Source organism: Gouania willdenowi, chromosome 15, assembly GCF_900634775.1.
Source record: "Gouania willdenowi chromosome 15, fGouWil2.1, whole genome shotgun sequence".
Taxonomy (NCBI): domain Eukaryota; kingdom Metazoa; phylum Chordata; class Actinopteri; order Blenniiformes; family Gobiesocidae; genus Gouania; species Gouania willdenowi.
The window spans coordinates 787407-803705 of record NC_041058.1 but is presented as its reverse complement, the minus strand read 5'-3'; positions in this window follow the sequence as shown (position 1 = coordinate 803705).

Sequence of the window (16299 nt, the reverse complement as noted above, 5' to 3'; positions counted from 1 at the left end):
TTTTTGGAGTCATTGTGTATTTCGGTTGCTGTTTTGTTTTTCTTTGTAGATATTTTTGTATTATTGATGCATTTCTGTTGTTTTGTGTATTTTTATTGTTTGCTTTGTGTATTCTGTAGTTTTTTTAATTTTATTTTTTTTTCTACATCTCATCCTGTTAGTGTTTTTAGGTTTTTTGGAGCGTTTTGTTTATTTTGTAGTTTTTTGGAAACATTGTGTATTTTGGTTGTTGTTTTGGTTTTGGAGTGAATTTTTGTGGTCGATTTCAATGTATTTTAGGTTTTTGTGCATTTGTGTTGTTGTTTTGCAATTGTTTTATTGTTTGCTTTGTGTATTTTGTTTTGTTTTCATATCTTTTGAGGTTGGACGGACTGTTGTCCTTTTGTGTCCTTTTGTGTATTTATTTTGGAGTCATATTAAATGTTTGTGTTTCTCCTATTATTTTGTTGCTTTTTGTGAGTCATTGTGTATTTTGGTTGCCATTTTGTTTTTCTTTGTAGAATTTTTGTGGTTGTTTTTTACGTTTTTTGTGTCAGAATAACATCAGTGAAGTTGTTTCCCTCGCTGTGACACAGAACGGACATTGTGTGTTTGTTGTGTGTTTGTTGTTGTGTTGGCTGTGATGGTTCCTCTCTGTGGTCGCCGTGGCAATGCCACACCAGGATGTGACACCCCATAATAATCACCGGTGTGTGTTGTTGTGGAAACACTTAATGATGGTTTCAGCCAACACTGCTTTCATCAACTAGAGACTGTGTGTGTGTGTGTGTGTGTGTGTGTGTGTGTGTGTGTGTGTGTGTGTGTGTGTGTGTGTGTGAACATCTAAAACTGACCAAATGAAGTGAAATAAAATCTCACAAACAACTATGAATATCTACTAAAAATGGTCTAGAACTATTTCAAACCCAATATAAACCAATATCGATTTCTGCCAAGTTGCTCATTTCCACACATTGTGATTTAAAGCAGCTTCTTCAAAGGTCCCACTGCATATAAAACTTTATTAGCAGCGTTATTAACATGCCTTCAACATAAGATACGCCACAAAAACAAAAATAAAGTACATGAAAAATACAAGTGACCATAACGCTGAATCAATGGGAGCCCTGAGCTTGTTTCTCTGTAATGAGACGTCCCATCGTGGTGCGTGGGAACTACCTGTCACAATAAGTCCATATTTCATGTAGGATTCCTAGTATTGTCTGTTAAATGCAGCTTTCTTTTTCTTTGAAGTCGTAGGCTCTTCTGTCTCCTGATTGGCTCGTTCACCCTGCGCAAAGACACTTGTTTTTAGTTCATTTTGGAGGTTTCACTCTAGAGGTAATTCATCGGCTCCGGCCGGTGAGCGAAGCAGACACGTTGACGTGTGTCAACAGTGAAGGATGGACAGATGTAGCAGAGAGAATACAGGCTCAGATAATAACTACAACAGAAATAATGTCAATTATGTATTCTTTCTGTGCGACCTGGTACCAATTGAACCACGGATCAGTACCGGCCCACGTCCTGGGGGTTGGGGACCTCTGATTTAAAATGTACAATTACCCATAAGCCACTGCGCTTAGAGTGATTGTGATTTCCATGAGTGGTATTTTCTCATCTTTGGTAATCCAGAAAATCCTGAAAATGTCATCAAAATATGTTCATAACGTTTTAAGTTGTCTTGCTAACAGACACACAGACACCAGACAGACAGACGCAGAATACAACATAACCTTCTGCTCTGCACTTCACACTTGGTGGATGTAACTAGTGACCATTACTAAAATAAGAAAAAAAACTAATCCATAACCAGTTTCATATTGGACAATAAACAAATTATTTTCTAGAATAAAACAATGGAAAACTCAACTAAATAACTGGTCTTAATAAGTTATACTGGGTTAATAGTGACTGGAGTGACTCGTATTTCATCTCAAACTGGTCCAGTTTCAGTTCCAACCAAACTATAGAACAAGTTAAAAACCAAGCATGAACTTGTCAGAATAGTGAATAGCAGCAACTCAAAAACCAGTTTAAAGCCCAGTAAACCAGTCTGGGTGAGTTATAGAGGGTTTTCACTTACGTCACGTTCTGGGCAGTAACCAGGATGTACGGCCATATTGGAGGCACTCAGAGGTAAACACTGCAATGGATAAATGTCAGAAACCACATAAAAGCTCCAGAAAATACGTTCTAGATGCAAAGACATACAGGGAAGGACTGTGAAGAGTTAGAGTTTATTGGTGGTGCAGATCTATAAGAGTTAGATCGATGATGACTCAGAGAGTCTTCATCTATTACGTATCGTGGATAGATCAACTTCCTGGTTTTAACCCAATCTGTGTCATCCTTTAGATAAAGTTCTGATCTTTGACCTGGAATACAATGAGAAATACAGCTCTACATTTTAACTACTGTGTTGCTACTGTATCAGGATATTAAATGTGATTATATTAAGTCAATAATGAATTATATTATTATCATTACACTATAAACTGAGTTCAGAGCTGCTGATATCAACAATTCTCTAACCTGACAAGAAATAGTACGAACACATTCAGATGTTGTCCAGATGTTTGCCTCGTAGATCCTGGTTTAGCTTCACTAACCACTAGCTCCTCCTTTCCTCTGATAACTGTTGACTTTGTTCTCCCTGATTTGTTCTAACTTTTAAGAGTCTATAAAACTCTGAATGTTTTTCATGCTCTGACTGATTGGTACAGCTAAAAACATGACAATAATTCATTATTTCCTTTGGTTCCATGTTCTGCTTTCTTTACCTGCTGAGTACCTCCAATATGGCCACTTCCTGTTTGATGACGCGGTGATGACGTGTCGTGAAAACTTCTATTATACTACATTCACACCAAACGCGTCCGGGCGTCAAAATCGTGCCTCACGCCCATAGTTGGACACTTATGCACATTTAATCAGACACTTGTCACCAGTGTCGAAGATGCTCGGGTCGAGGGGAGGGGCTTCTCTGTTGGTGTTCATACAATAGATGATATTATGATCAGTTACGTTCATAATTCACCCAGTGACTGTGAAGTGGTGGAACATCGTGATGAGAAGGTGTTTCTGGTCAGATGTATTTAGGTGTCAGAAGGTTATAGAGAAGTGTGGGTGAATGGAGAATAGAGTTTGGAGTTCCTTGATGAACACGCCCCCTCTGACTCCCGTTCATCAGCTCTACATGATCCAGAGAGTGACTTGGCTTTATTTACGCCGTTTCTGGATTCACCAGAGCTGTGATTGGACAAGAGTCACTTTCAGCTCTACTTCTGTCTCTCCTGTGCCGTTTGACGACCTGCTGACCTGGTCCTACCAGGACCACAACTACAGACGCTCTATCCCAGTAGAAGAGTCTGTCCATCTGTCTCCACCTCAGATTTGTGTTTTTTCTTCTTCTCATTATTCTGAATACGTCACGGTTGGGGAAGCCTCCTGATTGGTTGACACGCTGTGATATGCCTCAGAAGTTTAACAATCCCAACTCCAGCGTCAGCCACGTTGGAGGCGTTGAAAACGTGCCGCACACTAGGCTTGGGACGCACAGCGGGACCTCTGACGCTCCCTAGAAGCACGTCCACCATGTAGTGTTTATGTAAATCTGATGATGTTGACACTTTGGACACGTTTGGTGTGAACGCGTCATTAGACTGAAGTTAAATTAGTGTTAGATATTTAAATTAGTTTAAAAAGAACAAACACTAAACAAGCAGTGAACCACTGTGTGTGTGTGTGTGTGTGTGTGTTCACAGAGCAGTCAGTAGCAGTCAGTAGCTTAGCGATGCTAACTGACAGCTGTGATTAAGCCGCTCTGTGTGAGTCTGACCTCTCACACACTTCATGAGGCAGAGAATCACCTCCTACTGGGCTCAAACCATTGAAAACAAACCAGTACAGCATGGGTTTTTAACCATTAACAACCACTACAAACACAACGTTTACATCACTGCTAAAAAATATCTGTAGTTTAGCAGAAAAACTAGTGTCAGAATATGTGAAACGAGTCAAACCCTCAGTAAACCAGTCCTAACCAGTTCTAACTTGGTTAAATAAATTTGTCTCCCATCAGTCGATCACAAATATTATTCTAACAAAGTCGTTTTCTTTTGTTTGAGTCATTTTGTGTATTTTTTGTTTGAATCAGAATCCGTTTTTATTACCAAGTAAGTTTTTAGACAAAACAAGGAATTTGATTTGGTGTAAAAAACCAAAAACAAACCAGAAACAGTATAATATTAATATTAATAATAATAATAAATATGAACTTCTAGTTCTTTTAAAGGATTTTTTTTTCTTTTTGTCGTTTTATTGACACTTTGTTGTGAATTTACTCTAAACTGGTCAAATCAATCACAATCACTCTCAAACCCATGATAAACCAGTCCTAACCAGTTTAAATACTCACTACAGTAAAACTAGTGTATATTTTTTGTTGATTTATTTATTTATTCATGTGTTTAAATTACTAACAGCCTAACGGAGTCCGAACATCTGAAACCAGTTTAAATTAATCTTATTACATCCCATCACACATAAAAACCAACTTAGAACAAGATTCCAAACCAGTTGGATAAACGTATTAAAATATGTTTTTTTATTTCAAACTCAGCATGTGACTTATGATCATATACGTCAGGTTTTAAACCAGCAGCTTTACATAGCCAGAAAAATATTAAACGTGAATTATTTGTAGGTTAATCTTCAGGTGAATTTGATAAAATTGTGGAAAGCGATGCAGATTTCACAGAAATAAAAAAAAACTGAAGAAAAACGCTGAGCGGTTCCCTTCACGGCGTGTGAGCAGCTCAGTGGTTTCCATACAATGCGTTAGGGGTGCGTCATGCGTCATCCATAATTTGGATGATTGACCTGGATTTGAGCAAAGTGATAATTATCCAACATCTAAACTTTCATGTTCTCGCTCAGTGACGTCAGCTCAGATGCTTTAATGAGCCGCCGGTTCACCTCCTGCTCCATGGGAACCTTTGTATGACCCACCACTACAGAGTGTGTACCTGCAGGTACCTGTGTGTGTGTGTGTGTGTGTGTGTGTGTGTTTATTACAGTTTTTGGAAGTGAAACTAATGTAAAAATATCCAAAACATATGTAAAAAGAACATTTAAAGATGATGTAAAATGAAAACAAATTGAAAAATGGAGTCAAACAGTTAAGGATCATAAATGGATACAAATGGATCTAAAACACTCAACTCGCATAAAATAATGCAAAACTAGCATAAAGAGATACAAAACTAGAATGGAGACATTGAAAACTAATGAACTAAATAAACTATAAACTATGTAGAAATTCTCAGACAAGTCAAAACCAGAAGAAAAATGACAGAAAACAAGAAGAAAGAAAAACTTAGTTTAAAATAAACAAACAATCCAAACATAACACTATCAAATATATAAAAGAAAGAAAAAAATGGACAAACTATCTACATATGGAGGTAGATTATTATTTAATAAAAAACTTTTCAATCAAAGAACGTTTACTTCAATCAAAAATAAATATTTTCAATCAAAGAAAAAAAGTTTTCCAATGTATAAACATATTTGAGACCAAAAATAATTGCATTTCAACACTTTTCTTTGATTGAAAACAGTTTTTGTTGTTATTGAAGTCTGTATTTGGGCCATAATATGGGTATTCTTTATTATTCAATCAGAAAATAAAAAAATTCAATCAAAAAAAAAAGTGTTTGAATGCAAAAAAATTACAGCCCCAAAAAAATTGCATTTGAAAACTTTTTTTCTTTGATTGAAGTGAAAAAGTTTTGAAGCTCTTTTTTATTAATCATTGTCATTATTCATTCATTCATTTTATATAATTGTCATTATTTAATCTATTTAAAAAGTTTATATTGTCATTTATTTAGAATGTTTTATTATTTATTTTTTTTTTCATTGTCTTTTTTGTAATCACTGTAATTTCATGTATTAATGTATTTATGTATTAATGTCCAGCCTTCAGCAGCTCTATACTAATCCCAGTGAGTCTTCCTGGTTGATTTCATCTGAATCCTTTAATCTCGCCGTGTTTGTGGCGAGTTTGAAAAAACATCTTTAGAATTTTAGCTCAGATTTGTTTCTAAAGTCGGGATTGGAGGAAAATTATGTTTTTTTTTTTTAAATGCATTTAAAGACATCACTAAACTTTTCTCACTGCAACAGTCGAAGGTTTAAAAAAACATTTATGATGTTGAATAATAAAGTGAATGTGATCATCAGAGCTAAAGATCTTTGAAAGTCCAACTTAATGAAGGCTTTTCTTCCTTTGTGCATCAGGACCTGGACTTGCATTGACCTCTGTGGGATTAGTGCGATGTAGAAATGCAGGCACTGAGACCACCATTAGAGCGTTATTATTGTCCCCTCGGTGACATCATATCGTTTGTCCGCAGGATTACAGACACACAAAGGTCAGGCTAATCTTTGGGAATCACCTCCGGCTCTACACTGATCTCCGTTTCAACAAACAGCCACCGATCTCAGCCCCGGCTTAAAGGTTCAAGTCTCCGTCGGCCTTTGTCAACGACTCTGAGAGGCTTTCTGCTCGCCCCAGGGTGCGCTGCAGCCGCCAGCGGCCAAACGTATTTCAATTAGGCTACAACGACTTAAACTAGCCTAAAGCAACTTAAAGCTAGCCCGGAACAACTGAAACACACAACAGTTAAAGACTAGCATAAAACTAGCCTAAAACTAGCCTAAAACAACTTAAAGCTAGCCCGGAACAAATGAAACACACAACAGTTAAAGACTAGCATAAAACTAGCCTAAAACTAGCCTAAAACAACTTAAAGCTAGCCCTGAACAAATGAAACACACAACAGTTAAAGACTAGCATAAAACTAGCCTAAAACAACTTAAAGCTAGCCCTGAACAAATGAAACACACAACAGTTAAAGACTAGCATAAAACTAGCATAAAACTAGCCTAAAACAACTTAAAGCTAGCCCTGAACAAATGAAACACACAACAGTTAAAGACTAGCATAAAACTAGCATAAAACTAGCCTAAAACAACTTAAAGCTAGCCCTGAACAAATGAAACACACAACAGTTAAAAACTAGCATAAAACAAGTCTAAAGCTCAAACATGCTATTGAATCAAATCAGAATCATAATCAACTTTATTGACCAAGTAATGTATTGAATACACACAAGTAATTTGTTTTGGTGACCTGTGCTCTCTCAGATAGTGTAACATTAAATAATAACAATCAACTAGAATAAAGAAAAATAAATAAAAAAGAAGTATAAACATAAATATAAAGAGTAGTTAGACTAATATGTGCAAACTAAATAAAATAAGATAATAATAATAATAGTAATAATAATAATAATAATGAAATGAAATAAAAATACAATAATAATAATAAGATAATAGTGCAGTAGTGCATTGATGAGTAGTGCAGGTGAACATGTAAATGAAAATATTATGTCCATGAACATTCACAGAGACAGATTGATCCAGGGTTGTTATGTTTAGTTCCAGGTTATTTTACAGTAATGGTTATTGAGACTAGTGTTATATTATTGTGTGCTAGCTTTGACAAAATAACTACATTTTTTTAGATGGAAATAAATTCACTTTTTCCTTTGTTATGTTCAAACTTTAAAACAAATCCAAACGAGGATTTTTAGAAGTCATTTTGTGTGTTTTTCTTGCACAGAAGTGAAACGCCACATCTTTGATTCCCGGCTGCGTTCAAGCCGTCAGCACCAGGCCAGTATGCAATTAGTGTCGGGGTCAAAGGTCAGGGCGGGACTTAAGCCTGAGACCCTCCGGTCCGTCAACGGAGCCGTGACTAAACCTCAGCCTGTGACAGATCGGAGCCAAAACACACACACACACACACACACACACACACACACACACACACACACACACTCACACACACACACACACACACACACACACACAACAGCTGGAACATCAGCACGGAGCAGGAAGTGGACTATTTATAATAAAACTGACTGTAGTTAGTGGCGTTCCACAGGGTTCTATAGTTGGACCAAACCTATTCATAATGTATAGAAACAATATTTGCAGCACGTTTAAATCTGTTAAAATCTGCTATTTTTGCTGATGACACCAATATATTTTGTTGTGACGACTGATAAAGGTTAGTAGAGACGGTGACAGTCAGACTAAAAACACTGAAACTATGGTTTGATGCTGACAAACTATCCTTAAATTTGAAAAAAACTAAATTTATGAATTTTAAAATAGCAACAAGTCAAGTAAACTTAAGGCTAAATGAGGTGAACATTGAACGAGTATATGAAAGTGAAGTTAACTGACAAAGTAAGATCTAAAATGTTAAGATATATTTGGGGTGTTGAACAAAGTAATGCCAGTTATCATAATCATAACTGATTTGTAATCTAACATGGATAATTGTAAACATCATTTTAATTGAAAAATGTAACTGAGCCCAACCCTGGTGGAAACAATCATCTACAACACAACCATGAAAAGTACATGTACTGTATATCTGTCTGTGGATATGGAATGTACCAGATTAATAGAAATACAGTGTGTGTGTGTGTGTGTGTGTGTGTGTGTGTGTGTGTGTGTGTGTGTGTGTGTGTGTGTACTTTTGGCATCAAATTGTTTGTGTATCAGAAGCAGGTTGGAAGATAGTGATGACTCAGCAATTATCTGTAGTTTTACTCAATGAAGGCGAGACTCAGACAAGTCGCAACATTTAGGAAACCTCCCCGAGTGTGGGTGTCTTTTCACAATAAAAGCCTTTAAGTTCAATTAGCTAATTAGCAGGGAGTTTTTTAACCAACAAAACCCTGAGAGTGTATGTGTGTGCGTGCGTGTGTGTGCGCGTGCGTGTGTGCGTGCGTGCGTGTGGCACTAAAAAGGTGATGATGATGATGACGATCTGTTTCTGATCAGAACATCAAATGATCTGTATTAAACGAGTCACATCAAAGGAGTCGTGAGTCACTCCAAAGGATCTACTGATTCTTTCCATCCCAGCGTTTGTCTAAAGCAGTGTTTCTCAAATGGGGGTACGTGTACCCTAGGGGTATGCAATGGCACTACAGAGGGTACTTAGAGGTACTTACATTCAGCAGTCAGATCAAATCTATCACAAAAACAGCCTTCTACCACCTAAAGAACATCTCCAGAGTGAAAGGTTTAATGGCTCAGAAAGATCAGGAGAAACTGGTCCATGCTTTTATCTCCAGCAGACTGGACTATTGTAATGGTCTTCTGACAGGAATCCCCCAAAAGAGCATCAAACATCTACAGCTGGTTCAGAACGCTGCAGCTCGGGTCTTAACCAGAACAAAGAGGTCAGAGCACATTACTCCAGTTTTAAAGTCTTTACACTGGCTCCCAGTCAGCCTCAGAATAGACTTTAAAGTTCTGCTGCTGGTGTATAAATCTGTGAATGGGTTTGGTCCAGAATACATCAGTGACATGTTGGTCAGGTATGAACCCAGCAGGTCTCTCAGATCTATGGACACAGGTCAGATAGTGGAGCCCAGAGCTCACAGTAAACATGGTGATGCTGCTTTTAGTTGTTATGCTGCAAAGAAGTGGAACAAACTGCCAGCAGAGCTGAAGTCAGCATCACATGTGAACATTTTTAAATCAAAGTTAAAGGCACTTTTTTTCTCTACTGCATATGATTGAGAGAGAGATTTTTTGTCATGTTGTTGATGTAATGATGATTTTACTGATGATTTTAATTGATTTTACTGATGATTTTAATTGTTCTTATTGATTTAAATGTTCTTATTGATTTTAAACAATTGAATGTTTTATCATGTAAAGCACATTGAGTTGCCTTGAGTATGAAATGCGCTATATAAATAAATTTGCCTTGCCTTGCCTTGCCTAGAGAGAGAGAGAGAGAGAGAGAGAGAGAGAGAGTGGAAAAGTAACAAATGAAAGCATTAAAATAAAGGGTTTTATAATGTTTATTATTAGTTCACAAGTTCTGATGAACTACGGGAACGCCCGTGGAACGTCTATGCGCCGAATAGCACGTACCACGTTCCCGAGAATTTAGTCAAATGACTCGGTTCCAGTGAGTAAAACAAATGAAACGTAAACTCGTACTCTATGTTGAATTGCCTTTGAATTGATATATCACACGACTGTGTTCCAATAACTTTTGAAATTACCAGAAAAGGGGGTGGACCCCCCGGGCCCCCATCCCACCCCCCTTTCAAAAATGTATCAAGACAATTGTCTTGATACATTGTATAAATTGATACAATTGTATAAAAACAATTTCAACCAAAAACTTAAAAAGTGTATCTGGAGAAAATTACCTACCCTAGCTTTAATTTAAATAATCTTTCATTAAAAATGTTTTCTGCTGTTGTTGACTAAACTGAGAACATAATCGAGTTTTATCAACATGTAAGAAACTAAGAGTAAATACACTGCAGTTTTATTTTTATTGAGTATGAATTTTGGAATTGGCATAATAAGAAAACAATGAGGATGCAGCACAAATGTGCTCTTTCTCTGAGGTGTGTGTGTGTGTGTGTGTGTGTGTGTGTGTGTTACCAGTTAAATGGTGAATTTAAGCTACTCTATAAATAGGTTCAAATATTTGTAAATCTGAAAAAGTCAGTGCTTCACCAGCCATGAACCTCACCACATGTCACTGTACTACACGTGGCTATGGAGGCGGAGTTTGAAGCACTCCTGGGCGTGCCCACAGCAGACTGACAGCCTCATCCTGGGCTAGACCCAACCTGGAGATGTGTTTACAGGATGAGACTCTGGAGCAGGTGGAAGCTCTCATCATATCATCATAACTCATGAACACGGAACCAAAATCTAAATCATCCAGTTAAGATGCATGTTATGTTGTTGGTTGATCAAATCTGAATTAAGGATATTTGATTTTTATACTGACACCATATTGTGGTCAGGGGGTTTGTGTTCCTCAGTGACCTTCAGAGCTTAGTCTTCAGGTGGGACAACCATGGACAGGTGTGAAGGTAGAGACCTGACTAAGGTCAATCATCTTCTCTAGGTTGGGGTTGGACACATACAGTAGCTAACAACTCAATTCACTGAAGAAACACAGTTACTGTAAACACAGGGAAAACAAAGCTGAGCATGAACAACCCCCTAAACATTTCTGACTGCCCCCCATATATGTCTGTCTACAACCAGCCCAGTGGGATGTCCTGTCCATGGAACGGCCACTGTGGATTTCTACGGTCAGTGAAGGCATCACAGTGACAATGTACCTGAACTTCCCGTGAGATTAAAGGCAAAGCTGAAATAAATACATATGTTTCTACAGTCAGCAATAAATGCACAATTATTGATTCATTTACACTAAACTTATACTACATTCATCACAAAGCAACAAAATACACAATACAGTAACAAAAATACGCAAGATAAATACACAATAACACGCCAAAAAAAAACAAGACAAACACAGAAAACAACAACAAAAATGGCTTTTAAAAAAATACAGAAAACTACAAAAACACACAAAACAAATACACAAAAACACAACACACCAAAAGGTCTCTGTAAAAAAGTATTAAAATCAGTTTTAAACTAACACACACACACACACACACACTCTGAAGGAGTCCTGAACCTTTACACGGTTGGGTTCTAATGGATGGGTTCTAATCCCATTAAGGAGGAAGGAGACGATTACTTTGCTCTGTTTCACTCCAGCGCTCAGATCTGACGCCTTCACCTGTGAACACACGCTAACGCACGCTAAGCGTTAACACACGCTGAGCAATAACACACGCTAACACGCGCTGAGTGCTAGCACACGCTAACACACGCTAAGCGCTAACATGCTGAGCGCTAGCATACGCTGAGCGCTAGCACACGCTAAGTGCTAGCACACGCTGAGCGCTAACACATGCTGAGTGCTAGCACACACTAACACACGCTAAGCGCTAACATGTTGAGCGCTAGCACACGCTGAGCGCTAGCACACGCTAAGCGCTAGCACACGCTGAGCGCTAGCACATGCTAACATACACTGAGCGCTAGCACACGCTGAGCACTAACACACGCTGAGTGCTAGCACACGCTAACACGTTGAGTACTAACCTAACCTAATTTTGTGTATTTTCTGTCTTATTGGAGTTGTTGAACTCTTAATGTTGTTGTTTATGCTTTTTCTACGCAGCAGCCGCTTCATATTCCTCCCAAACGTGTTGTGTATTTCCAGGTAAAGGTTTTTTCTTTGTTTTTGTTGACGTCTGGTGTGTATCATTGTAGTCATTTTGTGTGATTTTTGAGGTACTTCTTGTATTTTTTTAGGCTTGGTTTGTGCATTTCTTATCTTTTTGGAGTTGTTAAACTCCTTATGTTGTTTTTATTTATGTTGTTTCTTTCTGTGCAGTGTCCGCTTCATATTCCTCCCAAACGTGTTGTGTGTATTTTTGACACTGTGTGAATCAAAGTGTGAGTCGAAGGAAGCGGAAGCAGCGACACAGCTGGAGTTTAAGGAACCCTGCAGCTTATTGTTAGGATGACTGACAGCTACTGACACACACACACACACACACACACACACACAAGCCTGTCACACTCTCTCTCTCCAGGATTGATGAGTTCTCCCTCGTTAGCTCAATGCTAATTGAATTAGCTCACAGTCGTCATATTTCTCTCCCTGAGCGACTCATTCATCACCATGAACGACGGCTGAGCCTCCGCCACTAAAACCATTTCTTTCTTTCAGAACAAACATGAACCAAATCCTCCATAAAGGAACGTGAACCTCTGATGTTTGTGCAGAGGTCGTTTCATATTCTTTGAAGATGAATGTTGCTGATAAAGCGTCATCGATCTCGGGGGTTCAGTGGGGGGGTTCGTAGTTCAGGGGTTCAATGGGGGGGGGTAGGAATGCTTTGAGCGAGTGTATGATTGACCCGTTGCTGTTGCACGTGTCAGCGTCCACCATCTTGTTTCTGTCTCACCTGAAGGAGGGTCAACGGGAGCCTTTTATCCACTTCCTGCTTCTCGTGGCCTTTTTTCTGCACACGGGGTTAAACTGGGGCCCTTTTGTCCTACTTTCTGCTTTTAATTCACAACAAAAGCCTTTCACTGGAGCTCTGTCCGAGGTTGATGGGCGACACCCCTCACTCACTCACCCCTCCATCACTCCTGGGGCGTCACCTCACCCTATATCTGGAATCTAAAGCAGCCCATAATAAACAGAAACTGTGGGTTTACAACCAATAGTTTATATTTAAAAAACTACATGAAAACCCAAAACAAGCTCAGATCCTCCTTTGATTCAAAACACAGAACAGATCCTTTAAAGCAGCTGAGAGTCAAAACCAGTTCTCTGAAGCTGGATCAGTATATCCTGGATCAGTATATCCTGGATCAGTATATCCTGGATCAGTATATCCTGATATGTGTGCATTAGCTTTAGCTAACCAGACATTCTCTGTACTATGAAGCAGGATATAAACACATTCACTAACACAGGTGATTTCAGCCTGGCTACGTGCGCGCTCCAGTGACGAGGGCGGAGTTAACAGGAGACAAACTTACGACACTATTGATTAACAATTATTTAAAAATATGAAGAATTAAAATCTATAATTCTGACCAAAAACAAGAGAAAAAGCAGGAAGTAAAGAACACAGACAGGAAGTGATGTCACTGTTAATGATGATCAATATTAATCAATGGCATGATAAACAGACAGTTTCACTTTATTACAGCACACACATATGTTTCTGTTCAATGTATCACACACACACACACACACACACACACACACACACACACACACACACACACACACAACAATGGGCAGCTCATTTTACAAGAGATCTGATTTGTCAGGAGGCGGGGCTTTAGTACTGATCAGATCTGATCCACTTCATAACCTGGACCAGACCAGCCTAAGTTACCATGGTGATTTAGCCTTAGTTACCATGGTGATTTAGTCTAAGTTACCATGGTGATTTAGCCTTAGTTACCATGGTGATTTAGTCTAAGTTACCATGGTGATTTAGCTCGCTAAGAAGTTAGCCAGTGTTGTAGTACAGCATACATAGATTATATCCAGGAGGTTCAAGAGAGGAGGAAATCATCTACGTAGTACAGGTCTAGAGTGTAGACCTCAGATCAATACAGAAACCAGTAAACACGATACCCAGTGAGTCTAAAAGCAGCTTTAAAATGAGTGGTTTCAGTGGCTCTGACACTGTGTGATGGCTTTATAAACGTGGTCTGACATCAGATCCATCATCCTCTCTCTAATCCAATCAGAACGCAGCAGAGCGTCCATCATTAAAAAGCCTTTGATCTAAACACCTCCAACACAGACATACACACTATAGATCTGCTCCTGTCTATTGATCCTTATCCTGAACTCCTAGTCTTCATCCAGTCGTGTCCACGCCAGTGCACGTGGTGTGGTTATGCTCGTGCACGTGATGGTGCGTTCGCTGCCATCCATCAGTGTCAGTAAATCAGGGTTTTTTACTTTCTCATTAAGTCGTCTTTTATTCTTTCACTGAACTTCCTTCCTCCGTCCCCCCCCACACACACACACACACACACACCCAGCAGGGATGCAGGGATTAGGGGGCGTTGTGCCCCCTCATTGTTCCTGGTGTTTTCCTGCAGCTCATCCCATCAGGTCATGTCAGTCTGAGCTCAAACATCCCATTAAAGGTATTGATCACACATCAAAGAGCTGCTGCTGATTGGCAGCTCCAGCACCGACACAAAACGTACCACAGAAGAAGAGTGTGGGGCGCCCAATGTAAAAACTCACTATTTCATAGCCGACATATTCTCAACATTTAGATCATTTTCTCTCACAGAAATTCATGTAAAACAGCATGTTCTATATCACTGTAAAGATGTGTACACATGAAAAATAAATGTTAAATCTCAATGTTTAATGTAAATCTAAATGTAAATGTAAAATCTAAATCTAATTGTTAAAGCAAAACATTGTCATGTGAGTGAAGACATGGAGAACTAGAGCATAGAGAACATCTATGATCTATAATCAGTGTGTTTACATGCAGAGAAGCTGAACTTCAGTGAGGATGACGAGTCAGCGAAGTGTGTGAGGAATGTGTGTGTGTGTGTGTGTGTGTGTGTGTGTGTGTGTGTGTGTGTGTGTGTGTGTGTGTGTGTGTGTGTGTGTGTGTGTGTGTAGCTGTCTGAGGTGTGTGTGTGTGTGTGTGTGTGTGTGCGTGTGTAGCTGTCTGAGGTGTGTGTGTGTGTGTGTGTGTGTGTGTGTGTGTGTGTGTGTGTGTGTGTGTAGCTGTCTGAGGTGTGTGTGTGTGTGTGTGTGTGTGCGTGTGTGTGTGTGTGTAGCTGTCTGAGGTGTGTGTGTGTGTGTGCGTGCGTGTGTGTGTGTGTGTGTAGCTGTCTGAGGTGTGTGTGTGTGTGTGCGTGTGTGTGTGTGTGTGTAGCTGTCTGAGGTGTGTGTGTGTGTGTGTGTGTGTGTGTGTGTGTGTGTGTAGCTGTCTGAGGTGTGTGTGTGTGTGTGTGTGTGTGTGTGTGTGTGTGTGTGTGTGTGTGAGAGCTACAGACTGTGTTTGTGTTTTCCTACACAGGACAGGTGTAATTATAACACACACACACACACACACACACACACACACACACACACGTTGTGTTGATGTGTGTGATAAAGATCAAACAGAGGAAGCTTCTAGACAGTGAATGAAACCAACCACAGCTGTAACTCACATAAAAACCACCACAAAGTCTCTGCACAGACATATTTCTACAGACTGAAGGCTGACCCCCCCCCCCCCCACTCCTCTAACCCCTCCTGGGCAGATCGTCGCCATCCAAACTAAAGATCCCTCAGTGTTTACATTCATCTAAATATAAAAGATACATTAAACATCATCTTTGACTGCATCAGTCACAAAATAACATGATCACCAGTCGAACTGTAGCACCACAATTCTGCTCTTATTCCTTTAACTTTTACTTCTTTTAAAGTGTTTTTATTAATTTTATTTTTTATTGATTGCTTTGGTACTTCAGAGAGCAGACTGGTGACACTAGTCACAAGATAACATGATCACCAGTCAAAGCGTAACACCAAACTTCTCCAGGTGTTAAATGTGTTAAAAACAAGTGAAAAAGTAGCATGATTACTGATTGGATAAGAACACCAACTAATGTCTGTGTATGAGAAACAATTCACAAGATAGTATGATCACCAGTCAAACCATGACAACACAACGTTTGGTTTGATTTTCAGTTTAAGACTTTTTTAGAATCAGAAGTAGAGGAAGTGTAATCAAATACCGTCAAAATAAAAGCCTGCATTAGTGC